Source organism: Neofelis nebulosa, chromosome 5 (genome assembly GCF_028018385.1).
Source record: "Neofelis nebulosa isolate mNeoNeb1 chromosome 5, mNeoNeb1.pri, whole genome shotgun sequence".
Lineage (NCBI taxonomy): Eukaryota > Metazoa > Chordata > Mammalia > Carnivora > Felidae > Neofelis > Neofelis nebulosa.
In genome coordinates, this window is record NC_080786.1 from 133,118,262 (window position 1) to 133,144,945 (window position 26,684).

Here is a 26,684-nt window from a genome sequence, read left to right on the forward strand (position 1 = left end):
TGAAATAGACATTCCCAGACTTTAAGAAAAAAAAAAATGTTTTCAGCAAGTGTGTTACTAGCAGACCTGACACAACACATAAGAAAGTCCTTCAAGCTGAAATACAATATCATTCAGTCACTTGAATCCACATCACAAAATAAAGAGTACCAGAAAAGACACATGTGTGCAAATTAGAATGTATAAATATATTTTCCTCATTTCTTCTCTCAAATGATCTAAAAAAAAAAAAAAATAAGATTGCATAAAACAATCTTTGTAAAACTGCCTTTCTTAGAATTCTGGGAAGATTGTGGAGTTAGGAAGCACCAGGAATCTATCTTGCCTCCCACACAACAATAGCAATGTGCTGGCAGAATCTGTCTGGCAAAACTGTTTGTGGAGCTCTGGAGAGTATGGAAGACTTGTAACTTCCAGGGGAAGACTTGGAGGGTAAATCATAGTGAATTTCAGTGAATTTCAGCTCTTAGCATAATAGCAGCTACCCATCTTCCACCCCCTCCCCACATGGCGGTTTGGAGCAGCTTGCAAGCAGCTTGAGAGAACCAAGACTGGCAATAAGGATTTTGTCCCGCAGATAGCAGGCATTGGTGCTTTGATCATTGGTTACTGCTTCTAATCATGAGATTGCAGACCCAGACGTGGACAGCCATCGTTGCACACCCTACCTACTGTAGCAAGTCCCTCACCTTTCTGTTGAAGCAATTTCCAGAAGAAAATGACAGAAGCCAGTCCCTCTTTTCAACAATTGCCTTAAATATAAATGGATTAAACTTTCCAATCAAAAGAAAGAAATCAGAATAGCGGATCAAAACACATGATCCAACCATATGCTGGCCCGAAGACACTCACTTTAGATAAAAAGATAAAAATAGATTAAAATTTTAAAAAGATGAGAAAAGACAGTCCATGCAAATAGTAACCAAAAGAGAGCAGGGCTGGCATAGAGATATCAGACAAAATAGCCTTTAAATAAAAAAAGTTTACAAAAACCAAAGGAGCACATTACATATTAACAAAAGATTCAATACAGCAAAATACAACAATTATATACCTTTAAACATATAATAACAGACTGTCAAAATATAGGAAGCAAACATTGGCAGAAACTCAGAAAGAGACAGTTGTACGATGACAGTTGGAAACTTGAATACCTTACTCCTTATAATGAATAGACCATATGTTAAGTCACAAATTAGGTCTCAAAGACTTAAAAAGATACTTATCATACAAAGTATCTTCTCTTACCACAACAGGTGAAGTTAGAATACAAAATAAACCTCACATTTATGGCCAACTGATTTTTTACAAAGATAACACGGCAATTCCATGGGTTGAGGATAGTTCTCTTCCATTTCTTGATTAAGAAAAAATGGAGACATGGGGCGCCTGGGTGGCTCAGCTGGTTAAGCGTCCGACTTAGGCTCAGGTCATGATCTCACAGTTCATGAGTTCGAGCCCCGCATCGGGCTCTGGGCTGACAGCTTAGAGCCTGGAGCCTGCTTTGGATTCTATGTCTCCTCCTTTCTCTGCTCCTCCCCCACTTATGCTCTGTGTCTCTCTCCTTCAAAAATAAATAAAAACATTTAAAAAAAAAGAAAAATGGAGACAGATGCGAAGGAGTAAACACCATGGCAAAGGGCGGGGATAAGAGCAGCAGTAGAGGAAAGAAAGGCTGAAACGAAAAGTATTCCCAGAAGAACCTGAAGAAGCCACAGTCACACAGGATGGAGTGACAGAAAGCAAGGTCCAACCCCAAAAGCAGTTGCCTTTCCCCCATGCCTTCAAATTTTGGAAATTAAGAACTCACAATGGGAGACATCTAATGTCATGCAGTGGAAATAGTAGCAGCATAAGGAAATGTTGGCAATTAAGAAAAAAACTTAAGAATGGATAGAGAAAATGTGGTGTATACACACACACACACACACACACACACACACACACACACACACACACACAATGGAGTATTACTCAGCAATCAAAAAGGATGAAATCTTGTCATTTGCAACTACATGGATGGAACTGGAGGGTATTATGCTAAGTGAAATTCATCAGTCAGAGAAAGACAAAAATCATATGACTTCACTCATATGAGGACTTTAGGAGAAAAAACAGATGAACATAAGGGAAGGGAAACAAAAATAATATAAAAACAGGGAGGGGAACAAAACAAAAGAGACTCATAAATGTGGAGAACAAACTGAGGGTTGCTGGAGGGGTTGTGGGGGGGGATGGGCTAAATGGGTAAGGGGCATTAAGGAATCTACTGAAATCATTGCTTCACTATATACTAACAAATTTGGAGGTAAATTTTAAAAAATAAAAAATAAAGTTAAATCACAAAAAAAAAGAAAAAACTTAAGAAAGAGAGGCTCTTAGTGATAAGGCTCCACCGAAAGCCTATACCAAAGACTACTGACAACCAGCGAGTTGATCCTATAGTTGATCCTAATGATGAAGCGATTGCTTATGATGGAGCTACAGATGAATTTACTTCTTACTTCAACAAATTTCTCCCAAGATTCTCATAACATCAGAGAGACATCATGAGAGAACAGTAGGACTCCGTGAACAATATTCCACAGTTACACCAAAGTCTCACGTTTACTACAGAAGAGGACTGGCTCTGAAAAAAAAAAAAAAAAAATTATTCCACAGTGCATTTCAAGAGATTTCACAAATCTGATTGTTATTAATGAAGATTGTAAAACACCAAATGGATGAATTCTAAGTCACTTGCCAAGTGGCCCAACTGCTCATTTTAAGTTTTTGTTTTTGGTTTTTGTTTTGTTTTGTTTTGAGAGAGAGAGCACAAGCAGAGGTGGGGGCAGAGAGACAAGGAGAGAGAGAGAGTCTCAAGCAGTCTCTTTACTGTCAATGTAGACCCTGTCGTGGGGCTCGATCTCATTAACAGTGAGGTCATGACCTGAGCAGAAATGAAGAGTTGGACATTCAGCCAACTGAGCCACCCTGGTGCCCCTCACCACATTCTTGCACCTAGACTATTGCATGCAGCATTCCTGTCACTTGAATACTTCTTCTTCCCTTCCATCCTCCAGCTGATGCCTATTGAACTCACTCTTCCCCAGCTTCTCCCAATCATCCTACAACTCCAAATCATGTGACCATCAAAGTACTGCCATATCCCCTAGTACTTCTCCATAAATGAATAAGAGCTTCTTTACTTCTCTTTACCACCATTAAAATGTAAACTAAGAAAGAAAGTTGGGACTTTGTTCATCACTAAATTCCCAGGGCTTACAGAGAATCTATCCCGTAGTCAAAACTAAGTATATATTTGGTGATTGAATGAAAGGATGTTATGGTGCTATCATTTGAATAATTTATGGCAAGCCCAAATTTAATTTGGATTAATTTGGAGGCTATAAAATGTTTTAAATATATTTATTTTCCTATCTATTCTTTCACTCCTTTCAATGTACGGCAATTTCAGAAAGTATATTTGTGAAAACTCTCTAAGCCATTACCAACCTATCCAGCATAGAAGGCCAACCAAAACAAAATAAAAAACCTCTTACTCCCACTTAGCTACCCACACATTTTATCATGGGGTCAAAGCCAAGTTGGGGAAAATGTTTATTCTAACCAAATCTTCAAAACCTGCCATGGAGAAGAAAAGGACAGGATCCAACATTTCTGGACTTGACTTCTGATAACTGAATCCCTGGTCTACATTCCAATATAAAATATTTTAGGCGTGCCTAGGTGTCTCAGTTGGTTAAGCATCTGACTTCGGCTCAGGTCACGATCTCATGGTTCGTGGGTTCGAGCCCTGCGAGGGGCTCTGTGCTTGCAGCTCAAAGCCTGGAGCCTGCTTCAGATTCTGTGTCTCCTTCTCTCTCTCTGCCCCTCCCCCACTCTCTCTCTTTCTCTCTCTCTCTCTTAAAAATAAATAAAACATCAAAAAAATTTTTTAAATATTTTATTTTTTTTATTTTTTTTAAAATTTTTAAAAATTTTTTTTAACCTTTATTTATTTTTGAGACAGAGGGAGACAGAGCATGAATGGGGGAGGGTCAGAGAGAGGGAGACACAGAATCCGAAACAGGCTCCAGGCTCTGAGCTGTCAGCACAGAGCCCGACGCGGGGCTCGAACTCACGGACTGCGAGATCACGACCTGAGCCGAAGTTGGACTCTCAACCGACTGAGCCACCCAGGCGCCCCTAAAATATTTTAGATATGCTCTTGTGCTACCTAAGACATATCTGAGGGGCACCTGGGTGACTCAATTGGTTGAGGGTCCAACTTTGGCTCAGGTCATGATCTCACGGTTCATGGGTTTGAACCTTGCATCGGGCTCTGTGCTGACATCACAGAGTAGAGCCTGCTTTGGATTACTTGTCTCCCTCTCTCTCTGCCCTTCCTTGCTTGTGTGCTCTCTCAAAAATAAATAAATAAACATTTAAAAAAGAAACATGTTTGAATTTTTCCCTTGTTAGCTCTCAGTTCTTAAAATGAAATTAGATAGATCATTGTTTGTAACCCATTGCAGTCCTCTTGTCCAATAACTAGCTGACTATTTCATTTGGGACTAATTACTAAAAAGAGATTAAAAATGAAGCATCTGTAGTATCCCACAGCTAGTTACAAGTTGGGAACTAGTCTACCTTTAAAATTTTAAAAGACATCCATGATGTCTATAATTTCTAACATCATTTGTAGAAGTTCATTTTTTCTTATTGAAGTATAATTAATGCACAGTGTTATATGAGTATTAGGTGTACAGTATAATTACTTGGCTTCACAATTTTATACATTAGTGTTCATTAGGATAAGTGTACTCTTGATCCCCTTTATCCATTCCCCACCCACCCACCTCCCCCTGGCAACTACCAGTTTGTTCTGTGTATTTAAGAGTCTGTTTTCTGGTTTGTGTCTTTTTTTTTCCCTTTGTTCATTTGTTTTGTTTCTTAAATTCCACATATGAGTGAAATCATATGGTATTTGTCTTTCTTTGATTGACTTATTTCACTTGCATTATACTCTCGGTCCATCCATGTTTTGGGAAACAAGGTCTCATTCTTTTCTATGGCTGAGTAATATTCCATTGTGTGTGTATATATATATACATATATATATATATATATATATATGTATGTATATATATATACCATTCTTTATACATTCACCTCTCAGTGGATACTTGGGTTGCTTCCATATCTTGGCTATTGTAAATAGTGCTGTTATAAACATAGGGGTGCATATATCTTTTTCAATTAGTGTTTTCATTTTCTTTGGGCAAATACCCAGTAGTGGAATTACTGCATCATATGGTAATTCTATTTTTAATTTTTGAGGAAACTCCATATTGTTTTCCACAGTGGATGAACCAGTTTGCATTCCCACCAACATAGCACAAGGGTTCCTTTTTCTCCACATCCTTGCCACTACTTGTTATTTCTTGTGTTTTTTATTTTAGGCCATTCTGACAGGTATAAGGTGATATCTCACTGTGTAGTTCTGCTTTGCATTTCCCTGACAATGAGTGATATTGAGCATCTTTTCAGTGTCTGTTGGCCACCTGGATGCCTTCTTTGGAAAAATATCTATTCATGTCCTCTGCCCATTTTTTAATTAGATTATTTGCTTTTTGGTGCTGGATTGTATAAGTTCTTTATATACATTAGATATTAACCCCTTATCAGATATATCATTTGCAAATATTCCCTCCCATTTAGTATGTTGTCTTTTTGTTTTGTTTATAGTTTCCTTTGCTGTTCAAAAGCTTTTTATTTTGGTGTAGTCCCAATAGTTTAGTTTTGCTTTTGTTTCCCTTGCTTGAGAAAACATATGTAGAAAAATGTTTCTATGGCCAATGCCAAAGAAATTACTGCCTATGTTTTCTTCTAGGAATTTTATGGTTTCAGGCATCACATTTAGGTCTTTCATCCATTTTGAATTTATTTTTGTGTATGGTATAAGAAAGTGGTCTAGTTTCATTCTTTTACATGTAGCTGTCCAGTTTTCCCAACACCATTTTTTGAAGACACTGTCTTTATACCATTGTATACCATTCTTGCTTAAAAGTCTTTGACATAGATTATTTGACCATATACTTGTGATATTTCTGGCCTCTCTTTTGCATTCCATTGATCTATGTGTCTATTTTTGTGCCACTACCATACTGTTTTGATTACTACAGCTTTGTAGTATATCTGAAAATCTGGGACTATGACACTAGTTCTTTTAAAGGCTATATTGTTCCCTATGGATGATACCATAGTCAAATTATTCCTGGTAGGTTGTCTATTGTATGATAGGCTCCTTCAAATTAAAATAGCAAGAAGATAATTGATCAAAATTGCCTTGTTTAGAACAATGCCTCATAGGAAACTCTAAATAAGAGGAAAATGAAAATTCTTCTGAGGGATTTCTTTTAAAAAATTGTGTTATTGTAATGAGTTATAGCAACTTTATGTAGTATAGAGCTATTTATCTATCTCATAATATTTAATTATTTCCTTTTATTGAATGATGGACGCATTCATCCTCTTGTTCTCTTTTTCCTCCAATGGAAAAAGTAAACTGTTTTTACTGGTGCAAACAGGAAAAGCATCAAAGTCTCCAATACCTGCAGTTTGCTGAAAGAATTCTATCCAGCTCCATGAGATTCTGTTCTCATAAGCCATACAATAACTATAGGAGTGTTGGTATTTACATCCTCCTCATTTAATTAGTCAGCTTCAAACTGTAAATAGAGGATATCTCAAACGTCTATTTATACAAGGAAAGACACTTCAAATAGCTATTCCTGTTTTTTTTTTTTTTTTAATCTACACTTCATCCTATTTGCATGCTTTTCTTTCTTCTGAATTTAGGGGAAGAAAAAATGGTTAATACATACATATAACATCTTTATATCAAAATTAAGGAAAATATCTTAATCATTAGAATCCTTGTTTCTGGGGCGCCTGGGTGGCGCAGTCGGTTAAGCGTCCGACTTCAGCCAGGTCACGATCTCGCGGTCCGTGAGTTCGAGCCCCGCATCCGGCTCTGGGCTGATGGCTCGGAGCCTGGAGCCTGTTTCCGATTCTGTGTCTCCCTCTCTCTCTGCCCCTCCCCCATTCATGCTCTGTCTCTCTCTGTCCCAAAAAAAAAAAAAAAGTGTTGGAAAAAAAAAAAATTAAGAATCCTTGTTTCTGAAACTGCTCATATGGTCAAAGTTAGTATTCATAACTAACTGCCTTCTTCTACTACCAATTCCATAGCCTCTTTGCTTTCAGTAAGCTCCTCAAGTGGTCATGGTTCTTTGCCTGGAAGGGTTACCCAAATCTTCATCCATCAAGGATCTGGATTATTTTAGGTTATAATTTCCCACTGACTTAAATCAGAAGATATGGAAGTGATAAGTGGCACCTATGGGGATCTCCTGCATTCCAGAAATACTCATTCCTACCCCATTAGATAGAAGCAACCTAATTACCTCTTTTTAGTCAGGATCAGTCACCCCAGCCAGTAGAGTGATGCTTTTCTTTGTTTATTGATTTACTGGCCTGAAGAACAGTCAAGTGGCAGACTCAACTTCCAATTTAGGGGATCCATTCCCGTATTCTCTAGTTCCCTTGGCAACTAAAATTTGTAGACCAGTAGAGCTTCAAATTGTGGGAAAGAGAACAAAAATATTGCTAGTGGATCTCTAAGGTTAACAGTGTAAAGATCCACTCCCATTTCTACCCTTTGATTCCCAGAACTCTGAATCATGGCTACGAGAGAAATAATACCATATATTGGTCTGCTTTAGAACATGTACTGTATCCTAGAGAAAATTATCATGGACTTGCAAAGTATTGCCACCTAGCTGGTACCATAACAGAAATTGAAAAAGCCATTCCATTATTCTGTGAGGCCAATTGCTTCAGGATAAGGGGGATTTGGTAAGAATAGTGAACCTCATGAGCACGAGCCCATCACTAAACTTCATTTCCTGTAAAATAAGTTTAAAATGTTTAATATATACACATAGTATATTCATATCAAAATTAAGAAAATAAAGAAAAAATTAACTAGGGGAGCCTGGGTGGTTCAGTCAGTTAAGCGTCCAACTTCAGCTCATGATCTTGTGGTCGGCGGGTTCGAGTCCCGCGTCAGGCTCTTTGCTGACAGCTCAGAGCCTGCAGCCTGCTTCAGATCCTGTGTCTCCCTCTCTCTCTCTGCTCCTCCTCCACTCATGCTCTACATCTCTCTCAAAAACAAATAAACATTAAAGAAAAAATTAACTTGCTTAGTACAATCTTAACCGTAATGTCAGAAGAAATGTTTTATGGAATGTCGTGACTATTAACAAGATGTTCAATAAATTCCTAGATGTAGCTTTGGCAAAAGTATTTCTGGAAAAATGATAAATTGATGTCCATTATAAAGATCTATTCCAGTGAGAATAATGCCACCTCTTCTATGATATAAGTGGTGCTATGTAATCCAACCTGCCACCAAATAACACGTTGGTCTCTGCTATTGGCAAGTTGAATACTCAATGGTGTCTGAAGCCAGATGGGCCTTAGTCAGTGGAAATCAGTGTTGCTGAGCCCATGAATAATCTACTCATGTCACTATAGTTACTTTGTTCATGAGCTTGATGAACAAGAACAGAAGTGTTTAAGAGGTTGACTTATGTCCAAAGAACAGGTCATCTTCTCCACATATTATTACAGTTTTCCTCTGCAACAATTGTTCTTTGGTGATCATTCACATGGGACACAAATATAAACATTCTGTGACCATTCTGAGAGATCTATTGATATACTTTTTCCCTTATTCTTCGTGTCACTGATTTTCCAATCATGTGCTTTCCAAGCCTCTAATCCCATCAAGCCAAGTTATTAGCTTTCCATGAAATACAGCTCTGTACCTACAATCCTCTCTCTAAGCACAGTAAACAAAGTCCACAGAACTGCTTGATGTTCTGCCAACTGGGAATATTTTCCTACTCTACTGACATTCAGGGTCACTCCATAGTGGGTTATGGTTCTGGAGCCATCCATATTTTGGTGGTATCAGCATAACATGAACAACTGTCTTCCTCAGCTAACTGGTCATGGTAAAATTCCCATTGGACCATATGTACAGACTGAAAAGAAGGAGGCAGTGTAGGAAGAATTTGGGCCATGGCCATCTGAGTCATTTGCATATGCAGCTTACCTTGGACTTCAGTACCTGCTTAAGCCTAATCTCAATATATACAACTTCTGTGACAGTGATTATCACACAATCAGGTGGTGATTTCAGTTGCTGCTACTGTTCCAAATATAGTTTATTTATGAAACAAATCAACCCATATCCTGGTACCTAGCATGCAGATGGCAAATGATTATTTCTCTACACCTATTGTTAAGAACCATCAGAACCAGTTTGCTTTTAGCTGACAGAGTAGCAATACACCTCCACTGTCTTTTTCAGGGCTATTTAAGTTCTTTGGCCTTATGTCATAATTTAGTCTGCAGGGACCTTGATCATGTCTCCATTCCATGGGGCAGCACACTGAATCATTACATTGGTGATAGTGTGCTGATTGGATAAAGTGATGAAGAAATGACTACAGACACCCTGTTAGGACACATACATGCCAGAGGGTGGGAGAAAAGTCCCACAAAACTTAGTGAACTGAATAGTGAAATTTCTAGGGTCCAGAGTGAGGTACCTCCGGATAACTTTTCTTAAGAAAGGACAAGTTTCTGCATGTTTCCTCTTCTACCATGAAGAAAGAGGTACAATGCCTAGGAAGCCTCTTCAGGACTTTAGAAGTACACATATTGTATTCAGGTGTGTTATGTTGACACAATTACCAAGTGACTTGAAAAGCTCCCAGTACTGAAAGATGCCAAGGATAAAAGAAAGCCCTAATACAAGTCCAGATTTGTCTACAAGCTTGCCACTTGTAGAAGAGTCAGTGGAGGAGAAGGTTGCTATATGAGGGACTCTGGCAAATCCTATAGGCAAATCATAGCACGGTGACCTTTAGGATTTTGGAGCAAAACTATGCTATCCTCTGTACATAACTGTTTCATTAAAAATTGGGCATCACTATATTGTACACCTGAGACTAATATAACACCATATGTTAACTATAGTGGAATTAAAATTTAAAAACTTGGGGCGCTTGGGTGGCTCAGTCGGTTAAGCATCCGACTTCGGCTCAGGTCATGATCTCACGGTCCGTGAGTTCGAGCCCTGCGTCAGGCTCTGTGCTGACCACTCAGAGCCTGGAGCCTGTTTCAGATTCTGTGTCTCCCTCTCTCTCTGCCCCTCCCCTGTTCATGCTCTGTCTCTCTCTGTCTCAAAAATAAATAAACATTAAAATTAAAAAAAATTTTTTTTAAACTTAATAAAGAAATAAGGGGCTCTTGGCTGGCTCAGTGAGTGGAGCATGCAACTCTTGTTCTCAGGGTCATGAGCTCGAGAACTTCATTGGACGTAGAGCCTACTTAAAAAAATAAAAATAAAATGTGGTACCTGGGTGGCTCAGTTGGTTGAGCATCCGACTTTGGCTCAGGTCATGATCTCACAGTCCGTGAGTTCAAGCCCCGCGTCAGGCTCTGTGCTGACAATGTGGAGCCTGGAGCCTGCCTCAGATTCTGTGTCTCCCTCTTTCTCTGACCCTCCCCCATTCATGCTCTGTCTTTCTCTGTCTCAAAAATAAATAAACATTAAAAAAAATTTTAAATAAAAATAAAAATAAAAATGATAATAAAATAAAATTGGGAGATTTTAATAAAGATCCAGATGTCTTATCCATCTTGTAAAATCTAGCAGTGATGGGCATGCATTTCCCTAGCATATGCACCCTCCAGTGTCTTCCTTATACCCATAATGCTTTATTTATTCATCCTTAATTTACTTACAGGATGAATAATATTCACAGTAATTTTGGAATAGGTGTTTAGGTCTCCACATACAGAGAGAAGGATCCAAGTTTATCCAGATCTTGAGTGGCAAGGAGACTTCGTGTGACATCTGGTCCACAAAGCAAAAAAGAGACATTTATTCAGAGGATATGGAGTTTTACTGTGGACACCAAGAGAGGTGGATCAGTGGGTTCTGTGGTAACCTTAAAAGAGGAGAGGCAGCAAAGTCAGGAGAGAAGTCAGGCAGACCCCACCCTATGACATCATCTGTCACCCCACAGTATGACCTCATCTTTACTAATTTCATCTTTCCTAATAACAGTCCTATTTCCAAATAAGTTCACAATATGAGGTACCTGGGGTTAGGACTTCAACATATCTCTTAGGGGGACATAATTCTACCCATAACAAATGGGTAAACCTCTGACAAAAACAAACCTGTCTCAACGTGGCTTCCCCAAAAAGCAGAGCCTGGGACAGGACTTGTGAGCAAGTTGGATTAAGTATCCGAAGGGAAGCCTTAGCTTTTTTGGGGACATGATCCCAGTGAGCAGGACTGAGGAGATGAGAGTGAGGCAGTGAAGGAGGAAGAGCCAATATAAGTGTATGTTACTGAGGTTGCCACCGTGGGCACAAGCAGCCTGATTCTGCTTGGACTTCCAGAAAAGTATACAGAATGCTTCCCAGAATTATGTGCTAGAAGGATGAAAAGCAGGAGCATTTATGAATCAGCTCTGATTCCTCATAGTTGAGGGGACATTAAGGATGTTAACTCCCAGAGATGTTGACTTCCTCACACTTAACAAGCCAATGTGCATGAACAAAGTGAGCTCCCAGGGGTATCACTAGCATCCAAGAGTTCCTGGGCAGAAAGCAGAGATCTGTAACTGTCAACCTAAAGTGAGTGAAAGTGTGCCCAGAACTCTCTACTACAGCCACAGCTAAATCAGAGGTAGAGCTGAGTAGACATGCACTTGGCCACCAGATTCTCTCTCCAGGGGTCATGGAATTAGGATTCAGAATCTTTAATCAGTTGGTTGGTGACATATGAACAGGCAGGAATTGTAGGTGCCTACAAAAGCCAAATTAGACACATGATTTTGTTCTGAAGAAACATAGCAGACATACAGCAACATGAATATGAATAAAGCAGAATAAAGCAGACGTACAGAAGTTGCAAAGAGCAGAAAAAGCGTGCTTTCCCTGACAAATGGAGCTAGACAAGGGGTCCACTTTGCTGCCTGACTGCTCTCTAGTTTCAAGGTTCCACTCATCTGCCTCCATTGATATCTACAGGACAAACTCAGTACCCTCCCAATATATGCCTCTTTTTGGTTTGTAGCCCAGATGTCATATGAAGCTTCCCTGCCACTCAAGATATGGATAAACTTGGATCCATCTCTATACATATGAGACCTAAACACCTATTCCAAAATTACTATGAAGACTCAGATTGCTATGAATATTATTCATCTTGATAAGGATGAATCAGTAAAGCATTACGAGTCTAAGGGAAAACTGGGGTATGTGTATGCTACTTATCTGATTATAGCCAGGGAAATGCATGCCCACTATTGCCAGATTTTACAAGATGGACAAGATATCTGGTTCCCTATTAAAATTTCTCTGATTTTAAATGATGTCATATAACTCACATATTTTAAAGCACTCTGCAGACTAATCATGTCTGTGTACCAGATCCGGCCTTGTGGCTCTAGTTTCAACATCTGTCACATTCCTGGAGGTATCGTCACCTCCAGTCTCCTGTGCTTTCTTCAGAATGATCTGACCTGACCATCTTATGCCTCATGTGAAATTCTCTCCTTTCACTGATTTCCACAGCAGAAAACAATCTCAATAAGAATTACCCACAGGGGCACCTGGGTGGCTCAGTTGGTTAAGCATCTGACTTTGGCTCAGGTCATGATCTCACAGCTCGTGGGTTCGAGTCCTGCATTAAGCTCTGTGCTGACAGCTCAGAGCCTGGAGTGTGCTTTGGATTCTGTGTCTGCCTCTCTCTCTGCCCCTCCCCTGCTCGTACTCTGTCTCTGTCTCATGTCTCTCTCTCTCTCTCTCAAAAATAAACATTAAAAACTTTAAATAAGAATTACAAAAGAACAAATATTATATGACTCCACTCATTTGAGATATGTGAGTAATCAAATTCATAGAGGCAGAAAATAGAATGGTGGTTGCCAGAGACTGGGGAGAAGAAGGGAATGAGGATTTGGTGTTTAATGAGTACTGACTTTCTGTTTGGGATGATGAAAACATTCTGGATCATTGGTCAACAGTGAATGTTCTTAATGCCACTGAACTGTATACTTTAAAATGGCTAAAATGGAGGGTCGCCTGGATAGCTCAGTTGTTTAAGTGTTCAGTATCCAACTCTTGATTTCAGTTCAGGTCATGGGCTCATGAGATCAAACCCTGTGTCTGCTATCAGTGCAGAGCCTGCTTGACATTCCCTCTCTCCCTCTCTCTTCCCCTTCTCCACTTGGGCAAGCATGCTCTCTCTCTGAAAATAAATAAACTTTAAAAAATAAAATAAAATGGCTAAAATGGTAAATTTTATGTTATGTATATTTTACTGCAATTTTTTAAATTAAAGCTTTAAAAATTGTGAATTTAAGGACTTCATTAACAGTTTAGAGAAGTTCGAAGGAAGACTCACATTACGCAAATGCGGACTTCTACCCTCTGCTTTCTCCTCCCATTGCCCTGGGCATACCAAATTCCAACTCTATTATGAAGATCATCATTTTTCTAAATAAAGACGCTTCTATGCAACAATTATCCTGGTGATGGCTATTCGAAAAATAAAATTGTCTCATTAAACCTAAGTTAGACCGAAGGAGTTTCTGATTTTGGGGGACAAACATTATCTCTGACTAAAGCCCAAGTACTTATATACATTTTTTCTAGAAAGAGTGAGATAATCTTTCTTAAGACAATCTTTAATTTATGCATGTGTCATATTATCCTATGAAAGTTGTAGCATAGTGAATGGGGCCTATCATACGTTAATATTTCCATACCTCTGAACCATGTTACAGCAGAGATAGAAAAGATGAGGTGTTGGAGAACTATTAAAATAGAACTTTCATCCTCCGTCTTCTAAATTAGCAGTGTATTAGAAAGCCGTGCCTGGATATCTGAAAACAGCAGAAAGGAGAGCTGCCGCCTCGCTAATTTAATACCAAACTCCCAGGAGAAGTTTGCTGTCAGAGTTTTATCATGTATTATGGGGACAAGTATTGGCAGGTTTCCGTGAGATGCATATAAGCTTTTATCTCTTCCCTAGATCAGGTCATGTGACTGATAGCTGGATCCTTACATAGGCTTTTACCATCCTTTTAGTAATACACTTGGTGATTGAGTGGAGTCCCATAAATCTAGTCCAGAGTTAATGACCCAATGGGGGTTTATCCTGTTGATCCCCAACCATCTACCACACGTGTACATTAACATTTCATAAAAGCTCTACTCACAGGTCTCCTGAAAGCTTTCTCATATAGAGACTAGACTCTTCAAAGCTTTCTCTGATTCTCAATAACTGAAAATAGTTGTTATCCCTTAATAATAATTCAAAAACAGAAGATGACTAACTTCTATTCTGCACTAAAATTCCACAATATTGTTATTCAGGCAGCAACGATATAGAGTTGTTAGTAGGTGGCCCTGACTTACGATTCTTAATTCTTACCTAGTCCTATAGAATAAAAAAATATCAGTAATTGAAGACTGTTTAAATGTCAGCTAATCCAGGGGTTACAAATTGCTCACCTACAGAGTAAATCTGGTTTACAGAGATGTGCTGTTTAGCAACACAATCTTTTTAAACCTTTGGAATTATCTGCCACATTTTAAAAGGTAGAGATTGCAGGGGTTCCTGGGTAGCTCAGTTAGTTAAGTATCTGACCATTGATCTCAGCTCAGGTCTTGATCTCAAGGTCATGAGTTCAGGGTCTACACTGGGCTCTGCACTGGGCATGAAGCTTACTTAAAAAAAAAAAAAAAAAGAAAAAAAGGGGGCAGAGATTGCACATCAATATCAAAGATCTGGCAACACTAGCCTACTGTTCCCATGTAGTAATGATGCGCTGAAGCCTGGAAGCCACTGATGTCTGTGGGCAGGACGTGCGTCCTCCACCTTGCTATGGCATGTTGTCTATCACCACCAATTCAGCTAAGTATGCTGCCTGGATTTTGTAGGCATTTGAAATTTTCACTCATGTCATTTTAGAAATTATAAAATAGGAGATTAAACAGTGCTGAAATGACTCTCTTAAAAGTGAAAGGGGCAAGTGGTGGCTCAGTCGGTTAAACGTCTGACTTCAGCTCAGGTCATGATCTTGCAGTTTGTGGTTCAAGCCCCATTTGGGCTCTGGGCTGACAGCTCAGAGCCTGGAGCCTGCTTTGGATTCTGTTTCTTTCTCTCTCTCTGCTCCTCCCCTGCTTGTGTTCTGTCTCTCTTTCTCCCACACACAAAAATAAATATTAAAAAAAAATTTTTTTAAAGTGAACAGACAAAAAATGATAAACGTACCTGATGCAAATTTTGTGTCTATACAAATTTCTTGTGAACTCTAGAACTTATTCCTCATGAAATGTTGCAGTGTTCTAAGGGACATGATTTGAAAAAATCTGTACTACACTATTTCTTCTTTTGAATTAAAAAAAAAAATAGTGGGGCACCTGGGTGGCTTAGTCAGTTGAACGTCTGACTCTTGATTTCAGCTCAGGTCATGATCTTGCAGTTTGTGACATCGAGCCCTGTGTCAGGCTCTGTGCTGATAGCTTGAGATTCTTTCTCTCCCTCTCTATTTGCCCCTCCCCCACTCTCTCTCTCTCAAATAAACATTTTTAAAAAAATAGTAATTTTTCATCTCTACTTCTAACACAAGATTTAATTTAAGCAATAAATGATCAAAAAATAATTAGTAAGAATTAATCAGAAATAAAGATTGTCTAAATCTTTCTTTTAAAGTTTATTTATTTATTTTGAGAAAAAGAGAGAGAGAGAGAGCATGAATGTGGAAGGGGCAGAGACAGAGGAAAAGAGAGAATCCCAAGCAGGCTCCAAGCACGGAGCCTGACACAAGGCTTGATCTCACAAATGGAGAGATCATGACCTGAGCTGAAATCAAGAGTCGAACGCTTAACTAACTGAGCCACCCAGGTGCCCCAGATTGTCTAATTCTTATGCAATATTATATTCCAACAGTCTGATAGGCTTTATTTGTGGTTTCTAATTTCTAAATGACAAACTTGGTTAGAATTTTTTAGTCTAACAAACTTGACCTCCAAAAAGAAAACATTAATGAACAGATGAAATGCACTTTTTTTTTCTGTATCTTGAGCCATTTCAAATGATGACTATGTTTTTGTAATATGAAATGTGTGTCTATTTGTTCCCTTGTATTGGAAACAAGCTTACTCCTTAGAGAAAGAAAGAAAGAAAGAAAGAAAGAAAGAAAGAAAGAAAGAAAGAAAGAAAGAAAGAAAGAAAGAAAAAGGAAGAAAGAAGGAAAAAAAGAAAGGGAGATAGGGAAAAGAAAGTAAAATACTAAATGTAGAGGGGCCTAAGGATTGCTCTATATGAAAATCCTCCATTTTCCCCTGTAGATCTAATCCGCACTTCTCTCTCTGTCCCAAGGAGCTGATCTATAACAATATCTCCATGGCTTCTCTCTTTTAATCGGCTTTTATCAATGGAAATCCCTGGTAGGAGCATTTATGGAGGCAAGAGAGTAAAACCTAGTATACTTATTCCTTTAAATCTCTTCTTGCAATGTCACCTTCAGCTGGCTGTAGCCTCCATCCAAATGTCAATGCCCCATTTGTAATGATACTCCATACAACTTTTTCTTTCCAAGCTTTAAAAACCATTGTCTCTCCTTGTTGCTTTAGACCTAGGGCGTAATGACATGTAGGTTGCTATTAAGCTACAGATCAATGAACCATTCCTTATGGTTCCCTTCTTGCACCTTTGTAAATAAACACTCCTTGAACTTCCTATTGAATATGCTGTCCTTACTGAGACCCAGACTGATAACAAGAGGCACATTTCATTTGTATAATATTTTTAAAATTAAAATAAATGAAGTGAAATACTAGAAGAATATAAATAGTATGCACAATTACTAGAAGAAGCCAAAAGGAACTTCAGCTGTAAGCAATTTATCAAAAGAGTTTTCTAAACACAGTTTCCTCTCTCAGATGAATTATAGTAAGATCTATCAATATAATTCTTTCACCTCCACCAAACATATTTTGGCTCTTTCATCATCTCTTCTAAAGATGTTTCCCCTTTATTAATTTAATATATACACTGTTCCATCTTTTCCAATCTATAAGCCCCATTTCCTAGAAACATTTATTCTTCCCTTATGTCATTTTTGCTTTTTACTCCCATGTCTTTTAATAATACACTTCTCATCCTATTTCCTGATTTATAAATTTTAGATATAATCTATTATAATAAATGAGGGATCAGCTGGCTTACCACCAACCCCCTTACAACCAGTTGTTATATTTCTATTTTGTGTTCCTCATGTATCTTCCATAAAATACTAATATCTCCATTCCTTATTTCACCAGCTGTGAACAGTATATTTTAGAGCACTAAACCAAATGCATACCTTGGCCAAATACCAAGGCCAACCCCAACATGCTGCATCCATAATTTTTCTTCCCAGTTTTAAAATGATATTAATGACCATAATTTTCCTTTCAGCATTACACTGTTCTTTTCCCCTACAACTACTATGATCTACACGATAACTTTTGCAATGTTAAGATTAATAGTATTTATATAGGATTAATTCCTCCATGCTGTATCTGTAAGTTGATATAAAAGATGTAAGTCGATAAGAATATTAAGAATATAAATATGATTCCATGCAGGTCCGAGCAGTGTCGATTGATTGTTGTCATGTGTTTTTCGCAGGTTTTGCCTTCAATTTTCTAATTGCAGTGAGTTTTTCTTGCCTGTATCTCAGTACCAATGTGTATAAAATTATAAATGTTCTATTGCATCACTATTTCTCCTGATGCCTCAGTTTGGACTGGCTAAATGCCAGGTCTGCCTCCTAACTGCATTTCTGGGCTTTCCCTTCACTGCTCTTCTAGAGACAAATTGGCTCCACTATTTCAAAGGATGCCAAAATGTTTTCTGTCTTCATTTTCTTTCTTGTTTGGATATAGTCCAAACTCAAATAGCTTTTCTTTCAGGTAGAGGAAATATTTTATAAATCTTGTGACATTGCCCATTTTAACTTTAAAGTAGTTCTTCACTGTCTTGTAACATTCAATAGTGTTGATGGGAAACGTGATACCAGATTTGTCATTTTTCTGTGGGTCATTTTTATTTTTTCTCAAGAAAACTTTGAGTCTTCTCTTTATCCTTAGTAATCTGAGTTTTGACAATAATGTGTCTAGGGGTGTCTTCATTCCTGTGCTGAGAACTCAGGGCAATCTTTATTTATTTTAAGATTTTATTAAATTCCAGTTAGGAGGGGTGCCTGGGTGGCTCAGTTGAGCGTCCAGCTCTTGACTTCAGCTCAGGTTATGATCTCACAGTTAATGAGATCAAACCCCACATCAGGCTTTGTGATGACAGCATGGAGCCTGCTTGGGATTCTCTCTCTCTCCCTCTCTCTCTCTCTGCCCCTCTCCTGCTTTGCACGTGCTTTCTCTCTCTCTCTCTCTCTCTCTCAAAATAAACATAAAAAATATTTTTTAAGAAAATTAAACATTAAAAAATATATTCCACTTAGTTAACATAGAGTGTAATATTCATTTCAGGCATACAATATGGTAAATTAACACTTCCATGCAACACCTGGTGTTCATCACAAGTGCATTCCTTAATCCTCATCATCTATTTAACCCATCCTCCACCCACTGACCTTCTAGTAACCATCAGTTTGTTCTCTATAGTTAAGAGTCTGTTTCTTGGTTTGCTTTTCTCTCTCTTTTTCTCCTTTGCTCATTTGTTTTGTTTCTTGAATTCCACATATGAATGAAATCATATGGTATTTGTCTTTCTCTGACTTATTTTGTTTAGCATAATATTCTCTAGCTCCATCCATGTCATTGCAAATGGCGAGGTTTCATTCTTTTTTATGCTGAATAATATTCATGTGTGTGTGTGCGCGCGCGCGTGTGTGTGAGTGTGTGTGTGACATCTTTTTTATCCATTCCTCAGTCAACGGATGCTTGAGCTGTTTCTATAATTTGGCAATTGTAGATAACACTGCTATAAACATCAGGGTACATGTATCCCTTTCAATCAGTATTTTTGTATCCTTTGGGTAAATACCTAGTAGTGCAATTGCTGGATCATAGGGTAGTTCTATTTTTAACTTTTTGAGGAACCTCCATACTGTTTTCCAGAGTGGCTGCACCAATTTTCATTACCATTAACAGGGCAAGAGGGTTCCTTTTTCTGTTCTTTTGTTGCTGATTGTAGCCATTCTGACAGGTGTAAGGTAATATCTCATTATAGTTTTGATTTGCATTTCCCTGATGATAAGTAATATTTTCATTTGTCTGTTGGCTATCTGGAGTCTTCTTTGGAAAAATGTTTGTTCATATCTTCTGCCCATTTTTTAATTGGATTATTTGTTTTTTAGTGTTGAGTTTTATAAGTTCTTTATGTATTTTGGATATTTTGTCAGATACGTCATTTGTAAATATCTTCTCCCATTCCATAGGTTGCCTTGTCATTTTGTTGATTGTTTTCTTCACTGTGCAGAAGCTTTTTATTTTGATGGAGTCTCAATAGTTATTTTTGTTTTTCTTTCCCTTTTCTCAGGAGACATATCAAAGAAGTCACTATGGCCACTATGGTCAAAGATAGGTATTAACTTTTGGTAGCATTTGCTTTTCAAGCCATCTGGTCCTGGACTTCAGGTTGTTGGGATATTTTTGATTACTGATTTAATTTCTTTGCTGGGTATCAGTGTGTTCAAGTTTTCTATTTCTTCCTGTATCAGTTTCAATAACTTATGTTTCTAGGAATTTATCCATTTCTTCTGATTGTCCAATTTGTTGGCATATAGTTTTTCATAATATTCTTTTATAATTGTGTTTCTGTGATATTGGTTGCTATTTCTCTTCTCTCATTTGTGATTTTATTTATTTGGGTCCTTTCTCTTTTCTTCTTGATAAGTCTGGCTAGAGGCTTAGCAATTTTATTAATTTTTTCAAAGAACCAGCTCCTGGTCTCATTGATCTGTTCTAGTGTTTTGTTTTGTTTTAATTTTTATATCATTTATTTCTACTCTAATTTTTATTATTTCCTTCCTTCTGCTGCCTTTAGACTTTGTTTGCTTTTCTTTTTCTAGCTTCTTTATGTGTGAGGTTAGTTTGTTTATTTGAGATTTTTCTTGCTTCTTGAGGTAAGACCTGTATTGCTATATACGTCCCTCTTAGAACAATTTTTGCTGTATCCTAAAGGTTTTAGAACTTTGTGTTCTCATGTTCATTGTTTCCACATACTTTTTACTTCTTTAATTTCCTGGTTGACCCATTTATTGTTCAGTAGCATGTTGTTTAACTTCAATGTATTTGTGGTCTTTCCAAATTTTTTTCTTATGGCTGACTTCTAGTTTCATAACATTGTGGTCAGAAAAGATGCAGGGTATGAATTCATCTTGTGTATTTGTTGAGGCCTGTTTTGTGACCCAATATGTGATCTATTCTGGAGCATATTCCATGTGCATTTGAAAAGAATGTGTATCCTGCTGTTTTAGGATGCAATATTCTGAATATATCTGTAAAGTCCATCTAGTCCAGTGTGTCATTCAAAGCCATGGTTTCCTTGTTGATTTTCTGTTCATTCAAAGCCATGGTTTCCTTGTTGATTTTCCACTTAGATGATCTGTTCATTGATGTAAGTGGTGTATTAAAATCATGTACTATTTTTTTTTAATTTTTTTTTTTTAACGTTTATTTATTTTGGAGACAGAGAGAGACAGAGCATGAACAGGGGAGGGTCAGAGAGAGAGGGAGACACAGAATCTGAAACAGGCTCCAGGCTCTGAGCTGTCAGCACAGAGCCCGATGCGGGGCTCGAACTCACGGACCGCGAGATCATGACCTGAGCCGAAGTCAGCCGCTTAACCGACTGAGCCACCCAGGTGCCCCAAAATCATGTACTATTATTGTGTTATTATCAATTAGTTCTTTTATGTTTGTTATTAATTGCTTTATATATTTAGGTGTTCCCATGTTGTGTGCATAAATATATATAATTGTTATATCTTCTTGTTGAACTGACCCCTTTATTATTATATAGTACTCTTCTTTGTCTCTTGTTATAGTCTTTGTTTTGAAATCTAGTTTGATAACAAAGTATTGCTATTCTGTCTTTCTTTTGACATCAATGTGCATGATGAATGTTTCTCCATCCCCTCACTTTCAGTCTTTAGATGTCTTTAGGTCTAAAATGAGTCTCTTCTAGGCAGCATATAGATGGGTTTTGTGTTTTATTTTATTTTATTTTTTTTTATTTTTTATCCATTCTGACATCCTATGCCTTTTGATTAGAGCATTTAGTTCATTTAAATTCAAAGTAATTATTGGTAGATGTGTATTTATTGCCATTTTATTACTTGTTTTGTGGTTGTTTCTGGAGATTTTTCTCTAATCTTTTCTTGTCTTTCTTTCATGTTTTGCTGATTTTCTTTCGTGATATATTTGGATTTCTTTCTCTTTATTTTTTACATGTTTATTAATGATTTTTTGATATGTGGTTACCAATAAGTTTGTATATAACCTCTTCTGCAAATAGCAGTCTATATTAAGTTGATGGTTGTTTAAGTTTGAACGCATTCTTTGATCCTCGCCTCCCCACATTGGTCTTTGTTATTATATTTTATATCCTTTTTTGTGTGAGTTCCTAGACTGACTTTTACAGAAATATTTTTTACTGTAGAAATATTCATTTTTACTACTTTTGTGTTTCCTGCCATTATACTGTCACTTTTCGTCTCTCCTTTCCACTTAAAGAGTCCCCTTTAGTCTTTCTTGCAGAGTTGGTTTAGTGATCACAAACTCCTTTAGTTTTAGCTTATCTGGGAAACTCTTTATCTCTCTTTCTATTCTGAATGATAGCCTTGCTGGGTAGAGTATTCTTGGCTGCAGATTTTTCCCATTCAGCTCTTTGAATATATCATGCCACTCCCGCCTGGCTTGCCACATTCTGTTGAAAAATCTCTAGCTGGCCTTATGGGACTTCTTTTGTAAGTTAATGACTTCTTTTGTCTTGCTGCTTTTAAGATTTTTCTTTATCACTATATTTTGCAAATTTAATTACTGTATCTATTGGTGTTGGACTGCTTTTGTTGATTTTTATGGGAGTTCTCTGTGCCTCCTGGATCTGGATGTCTTTCCTTCCCTAGATTACAGAAATTTTCGGCTATTATTTCTTCAAATAAATTATTTTCTCCCCATTATGTCTCTTCATCTTGTGGGACTCCTATAGTGTAATGCTATTATGTTTGATGGAGTCACTGAGTTCCCTAAGTCTATTCTCATTTAGCATATTTCTTTCTCTCTTTTGTTCAGCTTCATTGCTTGCCATTAGTTTGTCTTTATTTTATCATTACTTTGTCATTAATTCATCCCTCTGCTTCTTCTAACATGCTGCTCATTGCATCAAGAGTGTATATTGCTCTCTTCATCTCTGATTGACTCTTCTTTAACTCTTTTATCTCTTTAACTCTTTTATCTACATAAATCATTTGAAATTTTTCTATAGAGGAGATCTGTCTCTATTTCTTTCTCTTTCTTTCATCATTTATTTATATTAGTGTGAATTCATGCATATTTATTTTATACTTTGAGCTACAAGTCAATGCTATATTTTTGGTTGCTCAAATTATTATAGCTTTGGCTATTGGCAGCTCTTGCCCCAGGGATTTTTGAACTGGTAATAGGAGACTTTCTGGGTGGCTGAGTGTATTTTATATAAAACTCAAAAGTTGTTAGAAACCAAATTTTTCTGCCAGAATAGAGAAGTGATGGAATTAGGTGTGCAGAGAAAACAGAAATAAAAAACCACCCAAAAGTCTAAAGCAGATACCTTTATCCCCTCACTTCTTTTGTTAGACATATATTCTGAGTCCCTGTTATCTCATCCTGAGGTTTTGTGTACCATTTCAGTTTCTGCAAACAAAATCCTTCTTTTTGCTTAAATTAGATCTATTTCTTAAAAAAAAAAAATTAGATCTATTTATTCAACCTTAAAGTTAAAACTAACCTAAAGAGTTAAAGCTGCAGAAAGATAACTGCATTATTTTGGTGAGGTCACAGGTAAAGAAATATCAAGTAATGGTTATTAATATGATCCAATTGATACACAGAGGTCCAGGCTTCAGTTGTGTTTCCCTCAGTTCATATCCCATCTATCCCCTCAGTCCTGCCTCAGAGGCTCTGATGATGACTGCTCCCAAGATGCTCAGCTCTACCCACCCCTGGAAGCAATAAGATCCAGACCAGGTGGTACATCAGGAGTCCTTGTCCTCTAAGTTGAATTTAGACACGTTGGAGTCTGAGTAAGCCCTTGGCAGAAGCTTCCCAAGCTGACCCTAAAAACCAGCACTGCCCAAAGGACTCAAATCAGGAGTCCCTCTCCTCTAGATATCTCAGGAAATTTGGTGCCAGTTGGGTAGAATTTGAGATTCCTTCTTTATTTTGATCTCAATCTCCTGGGCTGCCAGCATCCCTTCTGCTGCTCTGGTCAGTTTTCCAGTTTGATGGGAAACATTCCTACCACCTCCACCTTGCTTCCCTCCCTGACTCCACTCAAGTTTTATTTTCTATATTTTTGGTACCATTTTCTCTAGTGCCTGGTGGTAAGTCCCAAAATAACACATTGGCACTCAGTGTTTGTATATAATACTATACATTATGATGACAGCATATTATTTAAAGAGAAATTTCATTCTATTTCAAGAATAAACTTGTAAGGTAGATGTTATTCCCATATCATAAATTAGGAAACTGTCATTCAGAGAGATTCACTGACTTATCTGACACAATATCTGGTGAATATGGGATTCAACCAGTGATTTCTGATTCCCAGAACCATGCTCATTCTGCAATGCCATACTGCAGGCATTAACAAATTATTGAGTTAAGCTGAATTTCTATTCTCTAGTGCAAGGGAATATATAGTGACCTTATGTGTCAGCCTTCTTAGCATAGCCAAGAAAACCATTAGATATGCATGTATAACGAACTTAGTTGGTTGTCCATCTATAACACAGTGTCCATCTATGTCATCATTTTACAGAAATTCTTACGGGGTGAATTTTTCCTTTCACAAATAAATTTTGGTAGGTATGAGAAAGCTAGAGAATAAACCTGATTCGTTATTGTTAATGATTTGTAATAACAACTGAAAACATGATTTCAGTGTTATCTTCTTTAGTTAAACTATAATTCAAAACAATGATAGGCACTTTAGGAATTGGATTAGATTTTGTTTTTAATTGGAAGCTAAAAGTCAGATCCACTAAAAGGTATATAGAGGGCTTTAGTACATACTTTCTAGACTGGGATATTTACTGAAGGCCATTTATTTAATAGTTATTTATATTTTCAATAAAATTGTTGTGTTACTTTTCCATTGCTTCTCTAACAAATTGCTACACATTGAGTGGCTTAACACAACACAAATGTACTATCTTACAGCTCTATAAGTCAGAAGTCTAACATGGGTCTCACCAGCCTAAAGTCAAAGCTATGTTCCTTTCTGGAGTCTTGAGGGCAGGATCCATGTCCTTGCTCATTCAGGTTGTTAGCAGAATTCAGTTCCCTATAGTTGTAGGGCCAATGTTGACTGGCTGTCAGCTGAGGACTGTCTCTAGCTTCTCAAGGCTATTGCATTTCTTGGCTCTTCAAAACTGGCATTGGGGGGGTCAGGTCCTTCCCTAGCTTCAAATATCTCCTCTTTATCTTTCTTTTCTCTTTGACCCAGCCAGGAAAGTCCCTCTACTTTTATGGACTCATCTCTTTAGACTGAGTACACACAAGTGATCCAGGATAATCACCCCATTCGAAGGTCTGTTTCTTTAACCACATCTACAAGGTCTCTTTTGCCATGTAAGGTAACATATTCACAGGTTCCAAGAACTAAGGCATTGGGAATATTTGTGGGGGAAGCTATTATTCTACCTATCACGGCTTCCAAATCACTGTTAACTTCATAGACTTTTACAGTAATTTAAACTCCTCACATTCATTTGCTTCATTAGAATAAACAAAAATATTTTAAATATTTTTCTTCATTTTGAATTTTTCTTAATATTTCTTCCACCAAAAACCTTGTCCTCTGCCCATAAAACTTATGAAATGAATTTATGTAAAAATTTCATTTATATTAATTTTTCTAAACCATTTTCATGAACAACACATTTGACAAGTTCTTTTTGCCTTCTTTTCATTTCATAATACAACCCATCTGCTGATTTAATTTGATCTGAAAGGAATTTAAGACTAGCTTTTCTCTTCTTGAATGTTGAAATTATGCTTTCACAGCAGATAGATTTCCTGAGGAATAGGAATCACTTGTGTTTTTCTCTATATAAGGAAACTTAAATTTTTAATTTTATGAGAGATTATTCCATCTTTGAACAATAGCAGTTAACTTTTAACAGTGATATCGAACTCCTACTCACCTAATAAAACATTCAAATTACTGCTTGATTAACAATAAACTGGCACTGGGTGTTATATCTAAGTGAAGAGTTACTAAATTCTGCTCCTGAAACCATTATCACACTATATGTTAATTAACTTGGATTTAAATAAAATAAACAAAAACAATAAACTGACTTTTTTCCAATGACCAATTGCCCAGCAAATATGTTACACAGATCTCTAATGATCTTTTCTCTGTCAATACTTAGCAACTTAGTTTCCTTATTAGAAAGGTAAAAAGAAATAAGTACAACTGAAAATCAGTTTCAATTATTACAATTCCTTTTTAGTTGCCCTGGTAAAGGACCGATATTAAGTAATAATATGTGGCTTAAATTAATCTTATTTTTTTTCTAACTTTTTCTTCAACTCCCTGAAAAGGTGTACTAAGTCTAATTCTCTGTGCCTCTTTTTCTTTCTGTCCTTGTTCCCCATGATCTTATATGCAACCATCTTCAAATATCATGTCTATGAAGGTGAGTCTCAAGTCTCTATTGCCAGACTGTCCAATAGTCTATTTTCCCATTCTTAATAAAGCTGTATTTGAACACTGTTATTAATTCAAAATATCAAAAACATTAGTCATAAATTTTACTGTCATTATAATTATTGTACTTAAAGAGTTGAAGATGGAGAATACAAAGAAAACAAGACAAGAACTTGCTGGGAGAATGCATCAGAAATCAACAAAGATGAGGAATTTGATCATGTGGTATAGGAAAGTGAACTAGTTCATTCACCAGGGCTTAATTCTGCACACAACTCAAGGTGAAAGAGAACTGAGACAAAGTCATTGGCAAATTGGGTAATGGCTCATCTAAAGGTAATGACAATTTAATCTGCAAAAACAATATTTGAGGGAGTCTGTTTTCTGGACTATTTGGTGAAAGATGGAAAGAAATGGGGTGTAGGGGATACAGAATGCAGCCAGTGTGATCAATCGATATCTTCAAGGCATAAATATGATCATACCTCCACTCTATCTTCTGAGATAGGCCTCAGTTCACAAGGCAGTCTACTGCCATTGAGTCTCCCATATCCTGGGCAAATCTCAATACCCTTAGTCTTGCAAAAACATGGAATAACATCTTTGTTCATCATAA

General features: G+C 37.2%; 1 pseudogene; it reads left to right on the top strand.

Annotated features, from left to right (window-relative positions):
- Positions 1-1,631: 1,631 nt before the first annotated feature.
- On the top strand, positions 1,632-26,299 carry LOC131513199 (ribosome production factor 1-like; annotated as a pseudogene).
- Positions 26,300-26,684: the final 385 nt, after the last annotated feature.